This window comes from Scyliorhinus torazame, chromosome 11 (genome assembly GCF_047496885.1).
Source record: "Scyliorhinus torazame isolate Kashiwa2021f chromosome 11, sScyTor2.1, whole genome shotgun sequence".
Lineage (NCBI taxonomy): Eukaryota > Metazoa > Chordata > Chondrichthyes > Carcharhiniformes > Scyliorhinidae > Scyliorhinus > Scyliorhinus torazame.
Genome location: NC_092717.1, coordinates 16,679,996 through 16,706,417, shown reverse-complemented (window position 1 = coordinate 16,706,417; position 26,422 = coordinate 16,679,996). Strand labels below are relative to the sequence as shown.

The following is a 26,422-nucleotide window of genomic DNA, read 5'->3' as shown; positions in this document are numbered from 1 at the left end:
TTAAGATAATTAGCAATCAGAGATGATAGGAAGGGAAATCTTCTTGTGCAACGGGTTTATGATGATCTGAACTACCTGAAAGCAAATTCAATAGTAACTTCCGAAAAGGAATTGGAGCACATTTGAAGGGGAAAGATTTGCACAGCTATGAGAAAAAGCCACGACTAACTGGATAGCTCTTTCAGAGAGGCTTGGCATATGGGCAGTAGATCATATGCTGTACGGTGCTATGATACAGTTTCATATTCCTGGTGTCATATCCCCAATCGCAAGAAAGCTTTTACTTCTGTTAATCTTTAATTTCTTAAATAATTTTTATGGTCACAAGTAGGCTTACATTAACACTGCAATGACGTTACTGTGAAAAGCCCCGAGTCGCCACATTCCGGCGCCTGTTCGGGCACACAGGGAGAATTCAGAATGTCCAATTCCCCTAACAAGCACGTCTTTCGGGATTTGTGGGAGGAAACTGGAGCACCCGGAGGAAACCCACGCAGACACGGGGAGAACGTGCAGACTCCGCACAGACAGTGACACAAGCCGGGAATCGAACCTGGGACCCCGGCGCTGTGAAGCAACAGTGCTAACTACTGTGCCACCGTGCCGTCATTCTCAGACTTATTTCAGACCGGATCCTTTGCACCACAATCACACGCATTTCGTTCCTCTCGTGGCAGAGTGTAAACCCAATGCATCACCGACGCCTCTGCCTCGAAACGGGTTACAAACTCAATCTAGTGCGCTCAAATCCAGCATTTAACTAACGGCAAAACAAACAAATCAAGTCTGTAGCCTGAAATCCAATAGAAAAACATGATAGAATGTTCTTCCCGATAGGTATTATTTGCAGTGATCAATTTGATTCTACAGCTGCAGCCTCTGCCCATAAAACACAAAATTATTCATTGTGCTTTTTAAAATGTAACAACATAAAAAGACAGAAATAACTCATGGTAAATTGAACAAAGCCTCTCAAAATGTGTTTTCTAATGTAACATAATGCGAGAACTCTGACAACATCGCAACACAATTCACATTTCTTCCTTACACTTTAATTGGAGCCACAAATTGTCATTCTGCATGAACAAAGCAAGCGGACTTTCAAATTTATTACGATCCCAGTTGATGTTATAACTGGACAGGAAGATTCCAGAATTGAATCTTAGCTCAAAAGACCGTAACTTTTTAAAAATCATAAAACGTGGAGAAACAGAGACAAGATACGGCCAATTATTTCTAACAACAAAAGACTCATAAAATCATATCATGGAATTTACAGTGCAGGAGGCCATTCGGCCCATCGAGTCTGCACCAGCTCTTGAAAAGAGCACCCTACCTAAGCCCAAACTTCCACCCCACCCCCATAACCCAGTAACCCCACTTAACCTTTTTTTGGACACCAGGTGCAATTTAGCATCGCCAATCCACCTAACCTGCACATCTTTGGACTGTGGGTGGAAACCAGAGCACCCGGAGGAAACCCATGCAGACACAGAGAGAAAGTGCAAACTCCACACAGACAGTGACCCAAGTTGGGAATCGAACCTGGGACCCTGGAGCTGTGAAGCAATTGTGCTAACCACTGTGCTCCCTTGCCATTTATTAAACATGAAATAATTTATGATATAATATGCCTTTATTCCATCACCCCGCCCCCTTAGATTAACAATCACATACAGGTTTTAGGATCAACACAGATTTCAAAGTACATCTTAATCTACAATGATCTCATTTAAACAGTCCCTTTGAAGCGCACAAGATGGCGGTGGTCAAATACACTCTCCACTCTGAACCCCAAGGGAATGTCTGTGAATGTCACCTCAGAATCCCCCCCCCAGATTATTGTCACATGAGGGTTTCCAAACTCTACTCCCTCAGCGGTTTGCATTCAGAAATCCAGACCAGGTTTTCCAAATGACACGTTTAAACAAAGCTCTCATCCTGCTTTCAACAGCGAATTCGGTCCAAGAATTTACACCAACCCCATTAAGATTTCTTCGTCTTGACTACTGTGCAAACAGCTCATAATTGCTTTAACTCTCAATTCCCAGACTGTATTAAAAATGCATCAAACATTTCATCTACCTCTAAAGCCTGCTGTTCCACTTTAAATCTAGTTACTGCAATTGTCTCTTTAACTCAGAACACTTTGTTTACTCCTACTTAGTGTCTCTGTTCATAGAATTCCTACATTGCAGGAGACTATTCGGCCCATCAGGTCTACACCAAAAGAGCATCCTACCCATGTCCACTCACACATCCACCCTACCCTATCCCTGTAAACCCGTTACCTTAAATGCCTATCCCTGGACACTAAGGGGCAATTTATCATGGCCGATCCACCAAATCTGTATATCTTTGGACTGTAGGAGGAAACCGGAGCACCCGGAGAAAACCCACGCAGACAAGGGGGTGGAACGTGTGACCCAATGCCGGAATTGAACCTGGGTCACAGGCGCTGTGAGCCAGCAGTGCTAACCACTGTGCCACCATGCCGCCTGTTCTAACATCAGATATCCTAAACATTCTTTCCCTCACAAACCCCTGGATGTCTGGACTGTCACTTGTACTTTAGGAAGCTTGTCTCTTTGCAGCTCCCGTCCTCTCCAGTCTTTTTTCTGGCAGGATTAGAGATACTCACTCCCCGAGGTCCTGTCTTCAACTGCCCTGGCTTCCAGTTAAAGCTAAGAAGAGGAAAGTCCTTCTCTCTAAAAAGTGGCCTCCCGTTGCTCAGCACCAACCTATTTCTATTTATTCTTCACACTATAGCCCTCTCGAAGCACAATAGGAACACAGTTGGAACATAACCAACTTCCACACATACAAACACCTTTGTCCAGCATGAATCTAACTATAGGTTTTACCCCAAATGCACAGAAACATAAGCCCGCCTAAAACTATACCTTATTTCTGATAGTTACCAATAAAAATATAAATCCCGTAAAGCTACCGTTATTTTCCTATCAAACTAATAACAGCTGAAATGGACGTAATACAAATATGGGGCGAAATTCTCCGGTATCGGCGCGATGTCCGCCGACCGGCGCCAAAAACGGCGCAAATCAGTCGGGCATTGCGCCGCCCCAAAGGTGCGGAATCCTTTGCATCTTGGGGGGCTAGGCCCACGCCGGAATGATTTCCGCCCCGCCAGCTGGCGCGGAAATGACATTGCCGGGCGGCGCATGCGCGGGAGGGTTAGCGGCCGCTCACGGCATGCGCTGTGGAGGGAGTCTCTTCCCCCTTCGCCATGGTGGAGACCGTGGCGAAGGCGGAAGGAAAAGAGTGCCCCCACGGCACAGGCCCACCCGCGGATCGGTGGGCCCCGATCGCGGGCCAGGCCACCATGGGGTCACCCCCCCTCAGCCAGATCCCGCGGCCAGACCCCCCCCCCCCCCACCAGCCCGCCCACGCCGCCTTGTCCCGCCAGTAAGGTAGGTGGTTTAATCCACGCCGGCGGGACAGGCATTCTAGCAGCGGGACTTCGGCCCAACCTGGCCGGAGAATCGCGGGGGGGCCAACCGGCGCGGCACGATTCCCGCCCCCGCTGAATCTCCGGTGCCGGAGAATTCGGCAACCGGCGGGGGCGGGATTCACGCCAGCCCCCGGCGATTCTCCAACCCGGCGGGGGGTCGGAGAATCTCGCCCCTAGTGAGGGAAGGTGGCATTGCTCCCAACAAATTCATTGCTGTGCAACAATAAAGCTTAACCGCGAGGGCAGGAGCAATTTGAAGATTCATCATCATACTCAGAAGACTGCAATTTTCATCAAAGAAATAGTTAATCCTTCAGTTGGAAAAAAAAGAAGGTAGACAAAAATAATTCCTGTCAAACGGTGTTTGAAATCCAATAGGGAGTGCAGTGGTAACCTCTTTGCATAGGATCACATTGGATAGACAGTACAGAAACAGCCCATTGACCCAACCCGTCCGTGTCAGCGTTTACGATCCCACCTGAGTACCTCCCATCCTTATTCATTTAACGCTACCAGCCTAACCATCTGTCCCCTTTCTCCCCACATGCTCGTCCAACTTCCCCTTAAATGCATCTGCAAACTATTGGCCTCCGTGGTAGTGAGCTCCAGATTCACGCCACTCCTTGGTGAAAGCATTTTCTTCTGAATTCCTGATTGGAGTGTTTTTGGTGACTCTCCCATATTGATGTTCTAACTGATGCTTTGGCCCACACTGGAAACACGTCCTCCATGACCACTCTTGTCAAAACCTTTCATAATTCTCAACACCTTCATCAGGTCATTCCTCAGTCTTCTTCTTTTCATGAGGGAAGACAACCAGACTGTTGATTCTTCCCTGAGGGGCAATATCTCGTCTTTCTGGTACCATCGTAGAATCACAGAATCCCGACAAGTGCAGAAGGAGGCAATTCGGCCCATCGAGTTTGCACCAGTCCTCTGAAAGGGCACCCTACCTAGCTAGGCCCACTCCCCCGCCCTATCCCCATAACCCCACCTCACCTGCACACCTTTGGACACGAGGGGGAATTTGTAGCATGGCCAATCCACCTAACCTGCACATCTTTAGACTGTGGGAGGACCCAGAGGAAACGCACGCAGAAACGGGGAGAATGTGCAAAATCCACACACAGTCATACAAGGCTGGAATTGAACCCGGGTCATTGGCGCTGTGAGGCAGCAGTGCTAACCACTGTGCCATATAAATCTTTTAGCATCCGCTCCAGTGCCACTATATACCTTTCAAAATATGTTGACCAGAACTGCACAACCGTATTTACCACTGAGATAAAGAGATATCAGGACGAGTGACAGAGATATATTAAACATCTTCTCTAAAGGGTCAGAGAGGTTTAGGGAGGACTTTCCAGAGCTCAGGGCTTCGGAAGCTGAAGTCAAGGCCATCAATAATGGAAATGAGGAACTGGTATGCGCAAGAGATCAGAAAGAGGGGAGGTGCAGGTATGAGGGTTGTCGGGTTGGAGGAGATTGCAGAGATAGGGGGAGCGAGGGATGGATGAACCCGGAAACAATTTAGTTCATCGAGCGCAGGAGTGATAGGCGAACGGGACTTGGCGCGAGTTAGGCCGCAGGCAGCAGAGCTTTACAGACCTTGCGGCTGTTATAAAAGTTACAGTGCAGAAGGAGGCCATTCGGCCCATCGAGTCTGCACCGGCTCTTGGAAAGAGCACCCTACCGAAGCCCACACCTCCACCCTATCCCCATAACCCAGTAACCCCACCCAACACTAAGTGCAATTTTGGACACTAAGGGCAATTTAGCACGGCCAAGCCACCTAACCTGCACATCTTTGGACTGTGGGAGGAAACCCACGCGGACAGGGGGAGAACGTGCAGACTCCGCACAGACAGTGACCCAAGCTGGGAATCGAACCTGGGACCCTGGAGCTGTGAAGCAATTGTGCTAACCACGGTGCCGCCGTGCTGCCCGAAAAGTTGTCACAGGCTCTGTGCTGACAGAAACAGCAGTGCTCTACGACACGCCTGGCAGTCAACACTGAGGCACCATGCAGTTAAACCTGGCTTCACATCTACATGTGCCCTTGCTACAGCAAGCTTGTATAAAGTGAACACAAGAGTATTTTTTATTGAGCTAATAAATTACCTCCTTATGCCAGGTGCTGTGGAGAATAAGAGCCCGCAGGATATAAACACAAATCTTTTTAAAATTAGGACTCCGAATTCATGCATTTCCAGACTTTTACGTACCCAATTAAATGTCTGAACTGTAGTCGTACCTTAAATACATTTAAAGCTGCCAATGTTTTGGCCACTGAGCCTTGAAAAAATGTACGAAGGCATTGGGACATTCTGATCCAAAAATACAACTGATATTTTGCATTACCAAGTAATTCTAATGTGAAGAATCTTCTACCAAGTTGATATTAATTACAATACTGATTAATTCCCAACAAATACCACACCACAAACCTTGGAAGTTGCAGCTGAGAAAATGTGTGTTAGTTTATGAGGATGAAAGGAATGAATGGGAAGTGGTACTTTCGCTCATTATGTTTACACATGAGCAGCTAGGGAGGCTTTTAAACATAGCTCCCTGTGCTCCAATATCAAGAATAGCAGAATTTTGATATTTTTAAGTCTCAACGTGCAGTAATATTGGACTCTCGTGTACAAAAAGCAACACTTTTAGTTATTTGCAACAGCTTAAAAAAAAAGCTTGCGTTTCTCTGGCACATTTCACAGCCGCTGGAACCGGCAAATCACTTGAAAGGCACTGAAACACATTCGTGGGACAGTCGGCTGCTGCAATGTGGGACGGCCCCCGTGAACGGCAACGTGATCATGACCAGGCAACCTGTCTCTCCGATGCTGGTGAAGGGACAAATATTGGTCCTGGATGCCAGGCGCACCTCCTCCCTACTCTTCCACCGACCCTCTAGGCCTTCGTCTAACATCTTACTGGCAAACAAGCATGTCCGACTGGGCATGTTGAGCAGCAGTCACTCGTTACAGCGCCGGGAGCCTTGATTTTATTTGCTCATGTCCGGGACAATTTACTTTTCCATTCAGAAAACCAACTGCAACAAATCTGGACACGGGGTAGGAGGAGGCGCCGGTTAATCCAGCAATTAAAAAAGCTGTGAACATTTAATACTCTTTCTGTAAAACACTGAAGCCTCAACACACCTTTGAAAACCCATGTTCACAGCATTCTTCACAATTATATTTCCTGCCATTGTCGAATTATATTGTTTTTGACCAATTGCCAACTGCATGTGCTCCGCTCATTCCCTGCACTGGGTCCGGCGGCAGCCACGTGTATTTAGTGAAGCTGACCAGTTTCCTCTGCATATCCCATTGTCGGGAAATCAAAACAACCTTCACCACACAAGCTTCCAAAGATTGGCCGGTAAAATGAAAGCAAAATACCGCGGATGCTGAAAATCTGAACAAAAGGCAGAGAATGCTAGGAAAACTCAGCAGGTTTGGCAGCCTCTGTGGAGAGAGAAACAGAGTTAACGGTTCGAGTCCATGTGCCTCTTCCTAAGGGCTCTGATGAATCATCGAAATGTTAACTCGGTTCCTCTCTGCATAGGTGGTACCAGACCTGCTGAGTTTATCCAGCATTTTCTGTCTTTAGTTCAATTGGCAAAACTTGCATCTTGCTGCAAATTCACAAGTGCGTGCAAAGCAAAGGCTAACTTTGGTCGCCGATGCCGGAGTATATTGGGTGGAGGAGTGGGCAGTGTGGCTGCAGGCGAGTGTCAACTTGTCCATGCCTGTCTCTATGTGCGTGCATCTACAAGTGCCTGTGCACAAGTGTGCGCCTTTGCCAAGACATCCAATATTTTCATTTATATTTTCCTCTGAATTGAGAATACACAGCGTGCTGAAAGGATCACACACTGAAAATGTTAACTCTTCTCTCTCTCACTCTCTCTTCCCCCACAGATGCTGCCTGATCTACTGGGCATTTCTGGCATTTTCTGATTTTAATTTCAGGCTACCAGTCTCCGCAGGACGTTGCATTTGTACCAAACAGAGGTTGAAATCGTGATGAGAGCCAATGACTTTGGCAGCACTGCAGTTTGATTCTGTTACGGCGCCAAGCCCCGACTTCCAGTGCCCTTGTAGATGGGAAATGTAGGATTTGGCACAACTAAAGTTACCATGCAAGGTCGGGTTTAGTGGCAGTTTCCCGATGTCGGTTATCGAGAATAAGGTTCGAAAGTCTCTGGAGAATGACTTGTGACTGTTTGAGTCAACGCTTCCTGTGCTACAGTACTAACTTGAAAAGTACTTCATTGGCTTTAACATGCCAAGGGCGTCCTGAAATGTTGAAAGGTGCTATGTAAATGCAAGTTCGTTATTTCCCTTTAGCACAGATTGGTGATCTTCTAAGGGGCCTCAGCAAATATTTAATTTGCTGACGCCCCCCGGACATATATCCAAGTGGTTCTGTCAGTCGCCCTGTGAGACACGAAGACAACCCCAAGCACCAGCAGGCCAGGGTGGGGGGAAACGCAGACCACTGGGGGGGGGGGGGGGGGGGGGGGGGGGGGAGACACAGCCGGGGTTGGGGGCATTCACAGCCAGAGTCACATACACAAATTAGAAACATTCTAATTGAAAGCAGCAAGCATAGCTGATAAATGACACATTGAAAATTCACCTCACTCACGCTCAGTTTGAAAATCAGTCACATTAAGAGGGAAGACATTCTGTGTCGGTCTCTTGTTCTTCGTCTCCCCCAACATCAGTGCCAAAACCTCACTAATTAGAGCTGGTGATTAGCACTACTTCTGACAAAGGGCCATCGACCAAAAGCATCGACTCTGTTCCTCGCTATAAAGATAATGCCTGACCCAGTGAAAATTTCCAGCATTTTCTATTTTCATTCACATTTGCAAGCATCTGCTTGTATTTTGCTTTTGTCATCACCTAATTAGAATGTTAACATTTTCTCATCAACACAACAGATGAATGAGTGATAATTAGAGGCGCACTCTCCCTCTGTCTGCAGCTCAAATTCCACCTGACAAATGTCACAGACTGGGAAAGTTACCATTCTGTAACCATCAATATATAATCGCTGATAATTAAATGGCAATTAGAGACAGTTTGCCTCAAAATTAAATTTTTCTTTTTTGAAAGATGACCTTTAAGTACGAACAGGGTACGACTCAATCTGTCTGCTCATTGAAGTTTCTGAAGTCTATAGATTAATTACAAAAGCTACCACAGATCCTGAATCATGAACAGCAACTTTCCTCTCATAATCAACTGCCCCCCCCCCCCCCCCCCCCCCCCCCCCCGCCCCCATCCCCTCAATTATTCTTTCCAAAGCGTTCCCGCACACCTTTTTCTAATTTGGCCTCCAGTTTTTCTTCAAATACTAGAAAAATCAATTGATTAGAAACCATAAGCCAGAGGGAAAGTTTCCTTAACCATTGAGTCCTTTGAGGTTTGAAGTCCATTGACCCCACGGCATATATTCTGCACAGCCTGACTTCAGCTAACATAGGAAGTTGAGTGGACCATTGTGGGAAAGCAACAAGAATCACGAGCCCACGCTTTTAGGAGGTTAGGATATTCAAATAAAAATGTCAATAGGGGTACAAAGGAAATGAAAATACAATTCAATGAATAAATGAATGCACCAATATGCAGCTTAACTGGAAATATCTGCTCAAAAACCCTCCCCCGTTCTGGTTCTCGTAAACATCACTCCCCCACACGTTGATTGGAGAAATCCCGCAATTTGGTTGAAAATATCCGTGACCTCACTCACCACTCCGTCACGATGTGTTCAATCCACCGACTGCCTGCCTTGCATCTCAGCGCCCCATATGGGAGTAATCTCCCTGAGCAGGGTCCACCAACACACATCCCATGGACCAAGGAATGGGAAATACAGGAACCGCGAAGAAGCTGCTCGCGACAAATTCCACCCGTCCAATGGTAGGATTTGATCTACCGTGGCGGGAGTTGTCCTTGCTAAACGGGTAGGTCCAGGACCCCTGTGCGACCAACCTCCACCTCTGGGGCCTCAGTACAAGCCCCTCATGCGCTCGTGGAGAGGCACTAACAATGAAGCATATTATGGAGGAGTGTCCCACTGCTTGGACAAATTGACGGGCCAACCACCTGAAATTCAGCTCATCAATCGCTTGACTCCGAGGATTTATATTCGCTGCGCAAAAATAAATTTAACAATGCTTCAATTAACCTGGTGAAGGTGATAAGGTGATAACAACTTTTGCAAGGGTGATACCAGTAATGAGAGGTTACAATCAAATCGCGAGATTGCACAGAATGGGAGTCTTTCCCCAAAGCAAAGAGAGGTTATGAGAGATGCCCCCACCCCCAGTGCCCGCCCCACTCTGCAGAAGTATTTTAAGATTATGAAGCGGACTGGAGGTCGGGTACCAGAGCCAACAACCATAAATATAAGACAATCGCTAAGAAATCCAATAAAGAAGGAATACAGGAGAGATTTCTTCGCTGGTTGAGCTGACCAGATTAGATGCATCTAGAGGGAAGTTAGACAAGCACACAAGGGAGAAAGGAGAAGGAAGGAGGGTGGGAAGAGGCTTGACCGGAGCATAAACACCAACATGGACCAGTTGGGCTGAATGGACACTATTTGTATCCTGTAATTACTTTATAGTTCCATGTAAAAATATGGAGAATTTGGTCATTTTAGATTTTGTTACAGCTGATATTACTACTGGGTGGTCAGGCCCCAGAACAGAACCCCAACTCGATAGATCATAACTTTCATTTATTATTTCAAGATTTGGATGAACAGAGTGGCAGGACAGCTGATTAACCATTAATAGAAGGATAAAAAAAACCTAGTGAACAAGATTAACTCTAATGCAATACTCCTTCACCCACCTATATCTTTATCAATATATTCAGAATGATAAGGACAACACAAGTTGTGAAATCTATCTTATACTCTAATGTTCTCAGGAAGGACACAGTCCATCAAACACACTACACTGAAACGAAGTGACAGGCGCCAATCAATACAACTTCCATGGATTTCCCCCCAGATACTTGTCACATTGTGAACCAACTGGTCTCACTGGAACTCTGACTTTCACACGATAGTTTCCAAACTCCACTCTGAAAGAGCACACTTGGAATCTTCTCCGAAAAAAACTGTTTTCTCTCGATGCCTCAACGAGGATCCACATCCAGGACTTCAGTATCCATCTGCTCTGGAACACCACGTGCATTCCACCTTCCACACAATCTCTCAGGTACCTAGCCACACCAGCGGAACACCACTGCTTCAGAAGCTGCAATAAGGAGTCGCCAACCTTAGGATTACTTCAGATGTCTGGCTTCTCGCTCGCCGACTTCTCCAGGTCTGCACATTGAAGCTCTGCCTTTAACTGGGAGTTTCTCTCTTTAACTTCAGTGAACAGTCCTGTGTTCATATTCCGGTTCTTTGTCCCTTTGACTTAAGGCTTCCTGGAACTTTATTTTTCATCTGCTGGTTTCTAGAACTTTCTGTTCTTTAGCTTCTGGGACTTGCTTTCTGCGCCCTACTTCATTGTCCTGCCTGTACTGGCAGTTTCTGTCCTGCTTGTACTGGCACTTTCTGTAAGAGCTGCTTTATTCTCAGTTACCTGGTTCCAACTGAACTCTAACTGCGACTGCTTTTCAGTGGGGGCCTCTTGTCGCTAAGCAACAGCTTACTTTTTAGAAGCTAGTAAATGCCTTTACGTCATAAACCTTTAATTACAATTGAGACAAATTTTAAAGTGAAACTAAAACTTATAGGCATGCAGGCACCTGTGTTTAACATGAAGCTAACCGGGATTTTTAACCCTTTCTTAGCACATAAATACTGAGACACAAATTAAGCTTAAACATACACCGTATTTCTAATACCCACAAATAGAAATGATTTAAACTATCTCTACTAGGGGGCATAGCCTCAAAATAAGGGGAAGTAGATTTAGGACTGAGTTTAGGAGGAACTTCTTCACCCAAAGGCTTGTGAATCTATGGAATTCCTTGCCCAGTGAAGCAGTTGAGGCTCCTTCATTAAATGTTTTTAAGATAAAGATAGATAGTTTTTTGAAGAATAAAGGGATTAAGGGTGTTCGGGCCGGAAAGTGGAGCTGAGTCCACAAAAGATCATTGAATGGTGGAGCAGGCCCGAGGGGCCAGATGGCCTACTCCTGCTTCTAGTTCTGATGTTCTTACTTCCGAACAACATTAACTATCGAAATAATATTACACAAGAGAGATTTCCATTACTGAGTAACAGCTGGCTTTTTTTTTTCTGGAAAGCATTTTGAGTGATTTATAGAGACAAGTTGGTTCAGAGTACTTTGGACAACATGGATTGTAGTAAGGCACAGCTACCACCGAGTCACCGAGTCAAAGCCAAGGGTTTCAGAAATGTGGATATTTATATAACGGGAGGTCCCAATGGACAATTTTGCTTAGAAGCTTTCAGCAGAATGTACGGACCCCTGTGCAAAGAATATCCCAGCAGGATGCGGAGAGACAGTATGTTTGTCCCAGTGTTGCCGGAGCAAAGAAAGTGCAGAGTGGATCACTGACTCACCAGAAGATGAGGCCTATCGTTCTGGATTCTGCTACATATGGTTTATAAGAATGAATTCTGGCCTTTTGGCCTCCGCCATTCAACAAGATCGAGGCTGATCTTCTACCTCAACTCTGCCTTCTCACATTATCCCCAGATCTCTCAAATCACCCAGTACCCAAGACATTTATCAATCTTGGATACTCTCCAACGACCAGGTTGAGAATTCCAAAAGATTCAAAACCCTTCGCCTGAAGAAATATCTCCCCATCTCAGCCCTAAATGGCTGACCCATTATCCTGAGAAGGTGCTCCAGATGCCCCAGCCGGGAGAAATATTTTCTCAGGGCCTACTGTGTCAATCCCTTGAAGAATTTGATATGTTTCAATGAGCTTGCTTCTCACAATTCTAAGTTCCGGGCGCGTAGGCCTAGTCTATTTGATCACTCTTCATAGGGCCATCCTCATCCCAGGAAGCAGTCTGGTGAATCCTCTTTCCACTCACAGCAGGTTACAAACACAACTTCCAATGAAACTTGTTTTGTTGGCTGTCCTAGTGGATACAGAGAGCACGGCACAGTGGGATAAGCCACAGCGACTATAAGATCTCCAATTCCCTTCCGGCTCGGAGTCTCCTAGGTCTAATAAGATGTGCAAATTGCAGTTCAAACGATTCAACAGAAATGAAAATCGAATCTATGATGAGATCAGTTTGCGGTTTTAAGCTTCATGTAGATGCATTTGAGGTACATTTCAGTGCGACTGATTTCCTGAGAGCTAATGGCGTTTCATTGTCCTTGTTAATGTATGCATTAAGCAAGCTTTGTGGGTTGAGATTAAGGTATTAAAAATGCATTATTAAAAGGAAGCTTCGCCTCTCACAATCACAAATTCATTCCAGCTGTTTCGATCATAAAAACAATTTCAAGCAAACAATTACACACTGATATATTTTTTTAAAAAAAACACTTGCATTTATATAGCACCTGTCATTCACAACCGTAGGGTCTCCCAAAGCACTTAACAGGCAGTGAGCTACTTCTGAGATGGCGGAAACAAGACAAGTGTAAACAAGGCAGGGCTGAATGCATACACCTGTTTCCACGGCAGACAAGCTAGCCCCTACAAACAAGAATGTGACAATGGTTTTGGTAATGTGGCTGAGGGGTAAAAATTGGACAGGGCACTAAGGAGTTCCACCCTGTCGTGGGATCTTTTACATCCACAAGTCTGCAGTCGGGGCTTCTGTTTAATGTTGAGGAATAATCTCAGGTTTCTGAAAGGGTTAAATTGAACTGGAATAACATACAGCCAAAAGTCTTGGTGAGAAATACATATACTTTCACAGACGCAGAAAAACAGATAGGGACTTTGAACACCATGCATTTTCAGACAGCTAATCAGACGTAGACTGATAACATGACACCTGTTTTCAGGAACAAAAACCATGTTATTTTGATTCAGAAAATTGCTCAGACAAAGACCCTCGGAAATACCACATACAAGGTTTTTATTCTCAACACAAGAGATTTTTAAAATAATTCTAAACTCTAGATGGGCCAGTAGTTAGGTTTGAGAACTCTGTGAAGAAGTCAGATCTCAACAGGGTACAGGTCTGAAATGATCACCACGGTAAACTGAGATAAAGGCAACAAAAGGCTAGGTTTATACTTTGGTTTGTAAGCATAAAACTAGTATATTATCTGTTAGCTATTTTAACCATTTGAGCCATTCAGCTCAAAATGTCATAGAATCCTCACAGAACAGAAGAAGGTCTTCAGGTCATCGAGTCTGCACCGACCCTCCGAAAGAGCACCCTATCTAGGTCCAATCCCTCGCCCTATCCCCGTGACCGAACTAACCTTTGGATACTTGGGGGCAACTTAGCGTGGCAAATCCATCTAACCTACGCATCTTCGGACATGGAAGGAAAGCGGAGCACCCGGAGGAAACCCACGCAGACACGGGGAGAACATGCAAATTCCACACAATCAACCAAAGTCGGAATCAAACCCGGGTCCATGTCGCTGTGAGGCAGCAGTGCTAACCACCGTGCCACCCTAACCCATTCCAAGCCCGTGCTTATGATCCACACGAGTCTCTTCTCAATCCTCTTCGTCTAACCCTATCAGCAGATTCCTTTCTACTTACCCTGCTCTTCCAGGCTGCAATTCTTATTTCTTATGTCTTAATGAAACATTATAGTTAAAGATATCTTACTGTACCACAGGGAACAGGTTTTAAGATGAAAAATAAGGTGAATATAGCAGACAAAAATGAAGCATTTCTGTAAATCTGTTTGCTGTAGGTGACCACAGAGAGAGAAGGGCCCCAGATAGCCCCCAAAAGTGGCCTGACAGGTAACAGAAAGGCTGCGACTATACTGAATGAATTCGTCTTTCTACAAACACGACCATATGAAAAATTGAAAAAATGAAATGAAAATCATTTATTGTCACAAGTAGGCTTCAAATGAAGTTACTGTGAAAAGCCCCTAGTCGCCACATTCCGGCGCCTGTTCGGTAAAGCTGCTACAGGAATTGAACTGTGCTGCTGGCCTGCCTTGGTCTGCTTTAAAAGCCAGCGATTTAGCCCTGTGCTAAACCAGCCCCACAATCTCCCCCATCATGAAACATGTATTTCCAGACAAACAGGGAATGATAGTCATAATGAGGGAATTCTGCCCATCGAGGACTTGCCAGCTCTCTGCACAGCAACCCAGTCAGTCCCTTTACCCCGCTCTACCCCTGGAGCCCCGCAACTCTATTTCATTCATGTGCACACACCCAATTTTCTTCTGAAATCACTGATCGCCTTTTCTTCCATCGCCCTCGACGGCGGCGAGCTCCAGGTTATTACTGCTCCTTGCATCACACCTCTCTCCCTGCAGCTACCCAAGTACGAAAATGAAATACATTTTTTTGATATGGCAGACGCTATTAGGCTGAGAAAGTTAAAAGGACACACTTAGAATGGGTTTCTTACAACAGTACTTCAAACAACCAGCACATACTTGCAAGTAGCTTCATTGAATCATTACAAAACTCCCAATGCCTTTGGAAAGTAGCTAACGCTATAAAGGGACACAGGGAATACTTTGAAAACTACAGGCTATTTTGTCTAATGTCTGCTGCTGGTAACGAGTTAGAAAGCAGACTGAAAGGAGAAAGTGGAACATCCTGATACTATAGTGCAACATGACTGAGTAAGCATGTCTTCAGAACGTAAGGAGCAGGAGTAGGTAATTCAGCCTCTCGAGTCTGCTTTGCCATTCAATACGATTGAATTTAGAAGAATGAGATGAGATCCAATTGAGGTATATAAGGTGATCAAAGATATTGGCAAAGCAGACGTAGAGTGGATGCTTCCTCCTGTGGTGCAATCTAGAACGAGAGGGATTCAGTTGCACTGCACAATAGTATCAGGATGTTCCATTTTCTCCTCTTTCAGTGTGCCTTCTAACTCATTACCTGTAGTTGATGTTAGACTAAATAGCCTATAGTTTTCAATGTAGTCCCTGTGTCCATTCAATACAATCATGGCTGATCTCACCTCACCCTCAACTCCACTTTCCTCCATAACCCTTCAACCCATTACTGATTAACAATCTGTCTCCTCCTTAGATTTACTGAAGTGTCCCAGCATCCACCACACTCGGGGTTGTGAATTCCACAGATTCACGACGCTTTGACAGAAGCAATTTTTCCTCATCTCGGTTTTAAATCTGCTAACCCTTATCCTAAAACTGTGAATTCTCTCGTTCTAGATTGTCCCACAAGAGGAAGCACCTGCTTCTCAACTTGAGCGAATATAGGCCGAAACTGTTCAATCGCTCTTCGCTGGAATCAATCCAATGAACCTTCTCTGAACTGCCGCTAATGCAACTACATCCCTCCTCAAGTAAGGGGACCCAAACTGTACTCCAATTCCTCACCAATTCCTTGTACAGATACAGCAACACTTCCTTACTTATGACAATAAAGATTATAATAATAACCTTTATTGTCACAAGTAGGCTTACAGTAACACTGCAATGAAGTTACTGTGAAAAGCCCCAAGTCGCCAGACTCCGGCGCCTGTTCGGGTACAGAGGGAGAATTCAGAATGTCCAATTCACCTAACAAGCACGTCTTTCGGGACTTGTGGGAGGAAACCGGAGCACCCAGAGGAAACCCATGCAGACACGGGGAGAACATGTAGACTCCGCACAGACAGTGAGCTAGCGGGAATCGAACCTGGGGCCCTGGCGCTCTGAAGCAACAGTGCTAACCAATGTGCTAGCGTCGCTCTATTCCTTTAGCTATAAAAGGCCAAATTCCATTTGCCTTCCTTATTACCTGCTGTCCCTCAGACTAGTTTTCTGTGATTCATGCGCCCAGACCCCTCTACATCGAAGCACTTTGAAGTTCCGCTCCGTTTAGATCATCAGTTACCTTTCAATTTTTCTGACCAAATGGATGACCTCACACATTAAACTCCAACTGCCAAATTTTGGCCCATTTATCTAACCTATCCATATGCATTTGTAAATTTCTTATTTCCTCATTGCAACTTTTTATCCCACCTATTTTAGTGTCATCTGCAAATTTGGCTATTGTACCTTTTATCCCTCCATTCTAGTCCATAATTTATACTGTAAATCGTTAGGGCCCCGAGGATCGAACCCTGTGGCACCCGATGTCTTTCGAACCAGAAAAAGACCCGTTTATCCTGACTCTCTGCCTTCCGTCGTTTAGTCAGTCTTCAGTCCAAGCTAATAAATTATCCCAATCCCAGGTGATCTTTCCTTGTGTGTTAACCTTTTGTGCGGTACCTCATCAATTGTCTTCTGGAAGTCCAGATATACTACATTAAGAGTCAACCACATTGCTGTGGATCTGGAGACACATGTAGGCCAGACCAGGTGAGGACGGCAAAATGGTAGCATGGTGGTTAGCACAACTGCTTCACAGCTCCAGGGTCCCAGGTTCGATTCCAGCTTGGGTCACTGTCTGTGCAGAGTCTGCACATCCTCCCCGTGTGCGCGTGGGTTTCCTCCGGGTGCTCTGGTTTCCTCCCACAGTCCAAAGATGTGCAGGTTAGGTGGATTGGCCATGCTAAATTGTCCAAATTTGTCCTTAGTGTTGGGTGGGGTTACTGGGTTATGGGGATCGGATAGAGGTGTGGGCCTGGGTAGGGTGCTCTTTCCAAGAGCCGGTGCAGACTCGATGGGCCGACTGGCCTCCTTCTGCACTGTAAATTCTATGAAACTAAAGGACATTAGTGAACCAGATGGGTTTTTCCGACAATTGACAATGGTTTCAAGGTCATCATTAGACTTCTAATTCCAGATATTTTATCGAATTTAAATTCCATCATCTGCCGTGGAGGGATTTGAACCCAGGTCCCCAGGTCATTATCCTGCGTCTCTGGATTACTAGTCCAGCGACTATACCACTATGCCATCGCCTCCCGTACCTGCAGCCCGGGAACCACAAGTGGCTCCTTTTGGTTCTGAGTGCGGGCCGCAAGACATTTTTGTTGACTGTTGCCACGTTCTGCCGATTTCTATCGGGGTAGTTACTGGTCTGACTGAAGTGATTCTCACGTAAAGTGAAGGCAAAGCGAAGTGAAGTGTGTGTTGATTGCTCACACCACTGAGGGTGTCTAAAGTGGAAAGATTTTTTATCTTTTTACCATTTGAAGTTGATGATAGTTCCATGAATATATAAATGATTAAACATTTTCTATGCCTCGCCATTAAATATTCCGCATGTATTAAACCGGATTGATGGGGTCAAGGTGAGTGAACCAGCCAGATTTCAATCTTGCTGCCCACTGAGATGAAGGAGGGTCACTCCCACAACCCACTCCCCAGCCTACATAGGCCCATCAATGCTTGAGGGAAATGGATAATGTTGAAACTGGAAATTGCGATACATTTAAATGTATCGACACACAACAAAATGATCCAGGATGGCATGAAATGTTATTATTTCATGGGGTGTGGAAGTCACTGGCAAGACCAGCATTTGATTCCCACCCCTAATTGCCCTTGAACTGTGTGGCTTGCTGGAGCATTTCAGAGGGCAGGTTGTGAGTCTGCAGTCATGTACAATATACAATAATAATCTTCATTAGTGTCACAAGCAGGCTTAAACTAACACGGCAATGAAGTTACTGTGAAAAGCCCCTAGTCGCCACATTCGGGTACACAGAGGGAGAATTCAGAATGTCCAATTCATCTAACAGCACGTCTTTCGGGACTTGTGGGAGGAAACCGGAGCACCCGGAGGAAACCCACGCAGACACGGAGAGAACGTGCAGACTCCGCACAGAGAGTGACCCAAGCGGGAATTGAACCTGGGACCTTGGAGCTGTGAAGCAACAGTGCTAACCACTGTGCTACCATGTCGCCCGAATACTAAATGGCATGATGATAAAGGGATCCCAGAAACAGAGAGCCTTGGTGATGGATGTATGCATATTCTCCCCAATTGCAGCGGGTCAAGGCATGTTGGCAAAGCTGTTGAAAAAGAAAACTTAAGGGATCATAAGACGTTAAGAGCAGATGTAGGCCATTCAGCCCATCGGGTCTGTTCGGTCATTCAAGATCATGACTGATTTGATATGATAATCCCCAACTCCACTTTCCCGCCTTATCCCCACAGTCCTTGATTCCCTTACTGATTAAAAATCAGCTTATCTCAGCCTCGACCATACTTCATGGCCCAGCCTTCACAGCCCTCAGCGGTAAAGCGTTCCACAGATTCACTACCTACCCCTGGTTTCTCACCACAAGGACTAAAGCAGAGGAGGTTAAGCCAAACCTTTATGAATCCCTGGTTAGTGTCATGGGAGTGTCCCTTTAAGAACTGTTTTGTATTATTTCATGGCTTCAGTGATGTGATTGTGTGGGTGGAGCTGGGCTGTGGCTCTGGGTTTTACTTTCGTTCTGAGCTGGGAGCTGGCTAGCGGCTCTGAGTTTTACTTTCGGTTTACACTGTTAGAAGCTGGATTCAGACAAAGAAGGTTTCTCTTCTCTCTCTCTGCATGTTAAAAGGTGTCCAGATCACTTGATAATTTAAAAGTGATAACTGCTTTCTGTGAAGAATTCAAACCTACTATTTTGTTAAAAGGTTTTTTTTTTGGTTTATTGGGTGTTCTTATCAAGTTGAAACAGCAGAAAGGGAAGTTATTAAGGGTTTTATATATATATAGAACAGTAGCTGTGTGGTGTATTTATGTTTGTAGTTGATAAAAATGCTTACCGTGTGTGTTTATAGAAATGTTAACTGAATTCGTAGAATAAACTTTGTTTTTGATTTAAAGTGCTTAAGGCCCCTGTTGAATAACACCTGAAAGGTAGGCCCTTATGTTCCTCATAACCAAAATCTATAACAGTTGTGGGTCAGGTGAACTCCATGATATACTTTGTAGTTTTCTACACCCTAGCCATAACATTAGGCATCAGCCAGGGTGCTACGTTCAACCCTGAGCACCACATTTGAGAAGAACGTCAATGCCTCGGACAGGGGTTGCAGAGGGAACTTACCAGCCCTATACCAGGGAAGAGGGGCTTTAGTTACGTGGAGAGGCCGGAGGTGCTGAAGTTGTTCTCCTTCGAGCAGAAAAGGTTCAGGAAAGACTCAAGAGACGTGTTCAAAATTATGAGCAGTTTTTAAGACAGCAAACAAGTAGAAACCGTTCCTACCCTCGGGAGAGCCGGGAGCCAGGTTTAAAATAATTTACAAAAGAAGCAGGAGGGGGATAACAAGAGAATTATTTTACTGCGGCTTCCACGAACCCACGGCCTGAAAGGCTGGTAGAAGCAGATTCGATCGTAGCAGTCAAAGAAGAATTGTACACGCATTTAAAAAGGAAAACTATATCGAGAAAGAATGGCCTAATGAGATTAATCGGATAGCTCTTTCAACGAGCAGGCAATGAGACTTGAGAAGGAAAATAAAGAGTGCAAACGTAAATCGTTTAAGCTGCAGTATCCAAGACAACACAGGATAGAACTCTCCAGGGTACTGGCAAATAACATACTAAGACCAAAAGCATAATTGTGTACATGGCAAACAAACCAAAGGAACAATTGGGCAAATGCTTAGCAGTGCACACAAATAAGCACGTAACAGCAGGGGTCGCCCCTCGAGCCTGCTCCACCATTCAACTAGATCATGGTGGATCATCACAACAGCACCTATACTTCCTCAGGAAACTAAGGATATTCGGCATGTTCACATTGGCTTTTACCAATTTTCTACAGGTGCACCGCAGAAAGCATCCTATCCGGCTGCATCACAGCCTGGTATGGCAACTGCTCGGCCCAAGACCGCAAAACACTTCAGAGTCGTGAACATCGCCCAGTCCATCACACAAGCCTGCCTCCTATCCATTGACTCCATCTGCACCTCCCGCTCCCTGGGGAAAGAGGGCAGCATAATCAAAGATCCCTCTCACCCAGGTAATTCTCTCTTCCGTCGGGCAGGAGACACAAAAGTCTGAGAACACGCACAAACAGATTCAAAAACAGCTTCTTCCCCGCTGTTACCAGACTCCTAAACGACCCTCTTATGGACTGACCTGATTAATACTCTATTCCTGTATGCTTCACCCGATGCCGGTATCTATGTATTTGCAATGTGTACTTTGTGTTGCCCTATTACGTATTTTCTTTTCATGTACTAAATGGTATGTTTGAGCTGCACGCAGAAAAATACGTTTCACTGTCCCTCGGTACACATGACAATAAACAAAATCTACCTCAACGCCACTTTCCTACACTATCCACATTTCCCTTGACCACATTACTATCTAGAAATCTATCAATCTCTGCCATGAACATACACAGGAACAGTAGGCCATTCAGCCCCTCGAGCCTGTCCTGCCATTTAATGAGATCATGGCTGATCTGTGGCCTAACTTCATATACCTGCCTTTGGCCCATACCCCTTAATATCTTTGCTTGATAAAAATCTATCCATCACAGATTTTAAAATCAACAACTTTGTTTTGTGGGACTTGCTAAATGAGTGAATCGCCACAGCACCTCCTGGGCTAGAGAATAGCAAATATTCACTACTCCCCCGCATGAACATAGAACATAGAAAATACAGCACAGAACAGGCCCTTCGGCCTACGATGAAGAAACCCTTCCTCAGCTCAGTCCGAAGTGATCGGCTCCAGATTCTGAGATTGTGTCCCCGGTTCTAGACTCCCCCAGCCAGGGGGAGACACCCTTCCTACACCTAATCTGTCGAGCTCTGTAAGAATTTTGTACACTTCAATGAGATTGCTTCTCATTCTTCTAAATTATAGAAAATACAGGCCCAGCCTCCTCAAATTCTCCTTGCCATCCCAGGAATTGGTCGGGTGAACCTGCACCAAGAGGCTATTAGCTTTTAGAACATACAGTGCAGAAGGAGGCCATTCGGCCCATCGAGTCTGCACCAACCTACTTAAGCCCTCACTTCCACCCTATCCCCGTAACCCAATAACCCCTCCTAACTTTTTTGGTCACTAAGGACTATTTATCATGGCCAATCCACCTATGAAGTGTGTTCATTTTTTTTTCTTTACAGCAGTCAAGTGCGGTGGGTCATTTTTGTTTCTAATGTCAGAGGCACTATCTAAATGCGTGCATCGGTACTGTATAACTGGAATATTCATTCTCATAGAAATTACAGTGCAGAAGGAGGCCATTTAGCCCATCGAGTCTGCACCGGCCATTTGAAAGAGCTCCCTACCCAAGCCCACGCCTCCACCCTATCCCCGTAACCCAATAACCCCTCCTAACTTTTTTGGTCACTAAGGGCAATTTAGCATGGCCAATCCACCTAACCTGCAAGTCTTTGGACTGTGGGAGGAAACCGGAGCACCCGGAGGAAACCCACGCAGACACGGGGAGAAAGTGCAGACTCCGCACAGGCAGTGACCCAGCGGGGAATCGAACCTGGGACCCTGGCGCTTGTAAAGCCACAGTGCTATCCAGTTGTGCTACCGTGCTGCCCACGGGACTGGCCAGATGGAATGCAGTTGTTTCGAATCCGGTACTTTCCTACCTTCTCCAGTAGTACTCTGTGCTAGCATTAAACAGGGAAGAATCATTTGATCCTTCAAAGCTTAACATTGTTATCCCGGCGCTGGAAGCTATTTAATGCAAGACTTTTGTGTCACACCTCTCTGCAGTCCTGTCCTAAATAAAAATTCAAACGCAATTACTCAACTTCACACATCGATCAGTAAGAAACCCATGTTCAAATTCAGCCAACAGCTCTCGACACAAAGAACCTCAGCGGGAAAAAAAAAGGCAACTTTTTCATTACTCGAGACAAGTTCCTGCACATCATACCAAAGCTGATTCATCATTAGTGTCAGCTCCAAGCCAATGATTTATCTGAAGGCGTACTATAAATGAGGCTTCGCGTATTAGACTGGGCAACAGTGTCAATGCTTCTCAAAAAGGGAGGGTTACACTCATTACTGAAAAATGCCTCAATGTTCCAAACAAAGGCACCTAAATAAGCAGTGAATTAAAGACTTTCGCCACAGGACTTCTGAAATATATTTGAAACTCCTCTCGGTGACCACTCAACAGAGGCAGCTAATTGGGCTGCACAGTAACTTCATTGCAGTGTTAATGTAAGCCTACTTCATTGAATCATAGAATTTACAATGCAGAAGGATGCCCTTCTGCCCATCAAGTCTGCACCAGCCCTTGGAAAGAGCATCTTACAAGCCCACACCTCCACCCTTGTCTCCGCAACCCAGTAACATAATTTAACCTTTTTGGACAACTAATTTATCACGGCCAATCCACCTAACCTGCACCTCTTCGGACTGTGGGAGGAAACCGGAGCACCCGGAGGAAACCCACGCACACACGGGGAGAACGTGCAGACTCCGCACAGACAGTCACCCAAGCCGGGAATCGAACCAGGGACCCCGGAGCTGTGAAGCAACAGTGCTAACCACTGTGCTCCCGTGCCGCCCTTGTGACATTAAAGATTTATGATCAGTGCCTTTCTTAGGGTGGATTCCAGCTGGCATATATTGGTTTGATAACAGTTTTGAGTGCGGAAAAAAGACAATATCCCCAATCCTCACAGCCGCCCGCCGGCGGAGCTGGCCTGCCAGCAAGCGGCTGGCCTTCTCCCCATACGCGTACACAGCCCACTTCTCCCGCCTCAACTGCCGAACCACCTTTCCTGTGGACAGAAGGTCAAACCTTGCCTGTAATTCCTTTCTCCTCGCCCGAAGGTTGGGAGTAGGATCCTCCACATACTTTCTATCCGCGTCCAAATTTCCTCTACCAGCCGCTGCTCTCTTGCCTCCCTGTCCACCTGAGCCATAAACAAGGTGGCCTCACTCTTGCCTTCAACGTTTCCCACACCACTGACTACGAAACCTCCCCATTCCTATTAAGCCCCACATAATCCTCAATCACCTTTCCCAACTTTGCACAAAAGTTTGGGTCTGCCAACAGCCCCATATCTAACCACCACACAGGTATCCTCAGGTTGAACCACCACCAACCAGCTCTCCCCCTCAAAAGGCAAAGCAGCCTCTGGTCATCTGGGAATTTGTCGCGTTTACCTACCTTACCTCTTAAAATCATGTCTGTGCCAAAGGTATGGCCTTCTGCTATACATCTGTCCTCATGTTGTCTAAATCTGTGGGTTTTGACAGGTGCTAAGCTTATTAACGTTCTTTGAAAGTTTTCAAGAAACCAGTTCATTAAGAAAATATTGCAAAGTAAAGAGAAATTTTCATTACCCAGAAGTTCTGCCCAATCTTTGTCAGCAGTGGGAGTGATTCTTGTGACACAACAAATCAATCACCCACACTGATTTAAAATGGATCTTGAGTCAAGTAAAAGTCGCCATAGTCCCAGATGACCATAGGCTGCTTTCCCTTTCCAGGTGAGGGGCAAGGTTTGAGAAGGCGGGCCTTCATGAACAATTATGATTTTAATACACAACAGAGGACAGCAGTGAAAACCATCTGCCCAGAACCCCATTCTCCTCATCTCAATGGTCATCTTGAATCATAATACTGGGTCTCTCTTTGCCTGCCTTCCAAAGGCCTAACCGCACAGAGAAAAAAAAAACATTTGATCATATACCAATATTCAAGCTCCATCCACGCTTCTTCCCATCATTTCTCCCTAACTCTCTTATCTCGCATCTCCTTAACTACGTGGTCTCGACTACGCCTTCTGGTGGAGCGTTACACATCCTCACTACTCAATGGGTAAAGACACCTCTCCTGAATTCCCCCATTGGATATATTCCTGATGATCTTGTATTGATAGCCCCTTGTTCTGGTCTCACTCACAAATCAAAGACAAACATGAGAGAGAGGCACATAGGGGAAGAGGAATAAAAGAAGAGAAAGTGAGAGGGAGAGTGGGAAGATACAGATTCTTAGTTTGATGCTTCTTCTGTCTTATACTCTTGTTATACTTAACTATCCTGTATCATTCTATACTGTGTAACATTGATGAGTGCTGCTCATTTTAGAATCATCTTAAGGCTTGTGAACCCCAGTTTTTAGGGTTTTGCATGGCCTGTTTTTTCAAAGTACCAAAGGTTCGTAAGTCATATTCGTGGAACACCAATAGCATAGTTGTTTTTTATAACTGGAACAAAGTACGGTGCAACATCTATATGTACAAAACAAAAACAATTGACCATCCATTAAATGGAGGCACATGACGTAATCGCAATGACGTGCCTGAATCATGACATTCCGCCACTCTGAAACGCACATTTTGTTTTTGTTGCAAATTAAAAATGTCAATAGAAAGCGTTCTCCCCGGGGCTGAGGAATGTTAGGATTGGTGCCAGTATAAGTCGGGAGGGGGAGGGGAGGAGGGGGGGCAAAGAGTAGAAAGACCCCGTTATTGGTTCTCTGCTTCTTACCTCCACTCACTCTGCACAATACTGGAGGCATTTTGGTACTGCAGCAATCTCACGAGACTTGCCGGCAATGAAGACCCAGAGGCGATTTCGAGACCTGGTGGCACTGTAATTTCAAATAGGGACGTCCAGTCGGCCATCAGGTCTGATTGTACATGGATCAACTCAAAGACATTTTAGTAATATATACATTTTGTTTTCAAAAACATGTTTCCAGATCAAAGGCTTATTTTCCTCCACTGCCTCAAATCAATTGCCATGAGCAGTTCTATGTAATCCATTATTGCAAGGAAGTATCGATGCTTCTATTATCAACTGTAAATGCAAAATGTAAATGCCTCCAAAGGAAAAAGCACGTCTAATTTTGTCAATCCCGCTCTCTCGGAGTTCACTGCTTTCCTGTGCTCAGTAGATCTCTCCTTCCATTCATACCCATGGTCAGCTCCTCAATCTTGCTATTTCGCATGGCCTCCCTCTTCCCAAATTCAAAGACAAAGGTATCGCTATTTCTTGTGTCCCCTGCCATTCAAACCTTCCTGCCCCCCTCACAACCCCCTCATCTGTTCTTAGGGGGAAACATTCCTCAAATTACCTGCGACACTTTCAATCTGCAACACTTTCAGTCTTCCATCCGTCTTCGCTCCTGCCTCTTCAGCCCATTTGTTACTGAAACCCTCCTTCCATGCTTTGGTTACCTCCCGAACTTGACCTTTCCAATGCTCCCCTCACTGACTTCCCAAGTTCCAATAACTTGAAAACCGAGCTCATCTCAAAAGCTGCCACCTGTATCCTAACTCACACCGAGGCCAGTTGATCTACTGCCTGGTGCGCAGTGACCCACATTAGTTTGCAGTCAACCAACCCCACTATATCAAAGTTCTCCTCCGGCTGTTCAAACCCTTGGATGGCCCCGACTCTCCTTCCCACCCCGCAGCCCCGCCACTAGCTCAGTAATCTCCTCCAACTCCAACCGCTCGTGCGTCTTCCATTCTTACCACTCCATCGTTGATGGCTGGGTTTCAAACTGTCTAGGCCCTTGGGCTCTGCAATTCTCTCCCGAAACCCTTCCTCTAATCTCTCCATCCTTCAAAGCCAGATTCCCTGCCCAGTCACCTGCCCCACCTCCTCTGACCTGATACCAATTGCGCGCGGAGCGCTTTGGGACGTTAAAGGCGCCACGTAAATGCAAGTCGCTGTTGCCGGCTTTCTAATTTTAACCAATGAAATGGTGGCCAGGACGGATTCGGTCTTTGGAGTAAATGGGCGTAATTTGTGGCACACAGACTGACAATCTACAAAACAAAACAAAATGAAACCAATATTTCATATTTGCGCCATGCTGTAGGTTATATGGGGACAGCCACATTTGTGTGGCACAGTGGATGAAAACAACAAGCAATCCATTACCTCGTGTTATACGAGTAAAACTGACAATCGAACCCAGTACGTATATTTTAACGGGATATTTCTCCATTTGCCCTACAAACAAAGCA

General features: G+C 45.5%; 1 protein-coding gene across 3 annotated transcripts in view; it reads right to left on the bottom strand.

Moving 5' to 3' along the window:
* Window positions 1-26,422, bottom strand: part of ctdp1 (CTD (carboxy-terminal domain, RNA polymerase II, polypeptide A) phosphatase, subunit 1) — a 308,714-nt gene that overhangs the window by 197,026 nt on the left and 85,266 nt on the right. The window lies entirely within an intron of this gene.